This window comes from Pan paniscus, chromosome 12 (assembly GCF_029289425.2).
Source record: "Pan paniscus chromosome 12, NHGRI_mPanPan1-v2.0_pri, whole genome shotgun sequence".
Classification (NCBI taxonomy): Eukaryota; Metazoa; Chordata; class Mammalia; order Primates; family Hominidae; genus Pan; species Pan paniscus.
The window spans coordinates 82,175,664-82,177,118 of NC_073261.2; the positions used below are offsets into that span (position 1 = coordinate 82,175,664).

The window sequence follows — 1,455 nt, forward strand, 5'->3', positions numbered from 1 at the left end:
TACTAGTAGGCTAAGGAGTTATTCCTTCTTGGGAACATCTGCCTTAAATCAGGAAAATGGTCTTTTCAAAGGCCCAGGAATTCACATATCATCTGGGACCAGGGTGAAGCACTTGCTTTGGGGACAAAATTTAAGGAATGGCAAGTAATCAAGATAAATTTTTTTTTTAATTTTAGATATTTTAATGCAACATTAAAAAAGTCAAAACTAATACAAAATGACGAACATAATATAAAAATTTTAAATAAGACAGAATCTACTCTCTGTTGAAAAAAAGAAAAAGGGAAAAAAATAATCATTACAGAATTTTCCATTTGCCTTAGGCTCCCACATGACTTGGCATGGTATAGTTACTAATCCTGTTTTACAGGGGGAGGAAAGGGAGTGACAGATTAAAATGAGTGAGCAACATGGTCCCAGAGTACAATTAAAAATGTAAATGTACAACAGAAACACACAAAATAATTATAGGAAGGGCGAACAATTTTCAATATTATATCCCCAAATGGATGCAAGCTCTTTATATTAGAATGTGATTAGTCGTATTTTATTAGAAGGAACTAGATTTAGGCCATGTGCGGTGGCTCATGTCTGTACTCCCAGTACTTTGGGAGGCCGAGGCAGGAGGATTGCTTGAGGACAGGAGTTCGATGCTGCAGTGCGCTATGGTGCCACTACACTCCAGCCTGGGCAACAGAGTGAGACCTTGTCTTGAAAATAAAAAATAAAAGGAACTAAATTTAAATATGGTGAAGACAATGTATACCTGCCAGATGTCAGCGCTTAAGAGGCTATAGTAATCAAAATGATGTGATATTTCCACAGGGTTAGACAAAAAAAAAAAAAAAAAAAAAAAAAATAGAGCAGAAGAAACTAGAAATGGACCACACATATTTGGGGAATGGGAATCTGACAGGGGTGGCATGGTGTTGGCACAATTAGCTAGCTGGATGGAAAATAAAGATTCCTTAGTTCACATACTATGTAACAAGAAATTCAAGAATGATTAAAAACCTAAATATATGTGCTTGGGAGGTAGACTTCTAAAATGGCTGGAAGGTAACATTAGAGATCCTTCTGTAGTTCACAAGCATGATGATTGGGTTTTCACACTTACATGAGATGTGCCTCCCCTCAGCCTTGTTACTACATTATCCACCTGATATGAAAATGAAAATATATAAATTTAAAAAATTAGAGACTATATGAACTTGGGATGAGGATGATTTCCTAAACAAGAAAAACATACAGCAAAAAAATGACAAATAGCAAGACTGCATAAACAAAGAAAAAAAGAAAAACAGTCTGAGAGGTTTTGCAGCTCGCATAACAAAGGATTGGTATCTAGACTATATAGAAAAAGACGAATCAATTAGAAAAAGACAAATCAATTAGAAAAAGACAAACCCAATGGAAAAATGGACAATTGGTGTGAGCATTCAATTCAGAAAAGAG

General features: G+C 35.3%; 1 pseudogene; it reads left to right on the forward strand.

Annotated features, from left to right (window-relative positions):
• The first annotated feature begins 1,071 nt into the window (after positions 1–1,071).
• LOC112439010 (small nucleolar RNA U13) lies at positions 1,072–1,165 on the forward strand (annotated as a pseudogene).
• Positions 1,166–1,455: the final 290 nt, after the last annotated feature.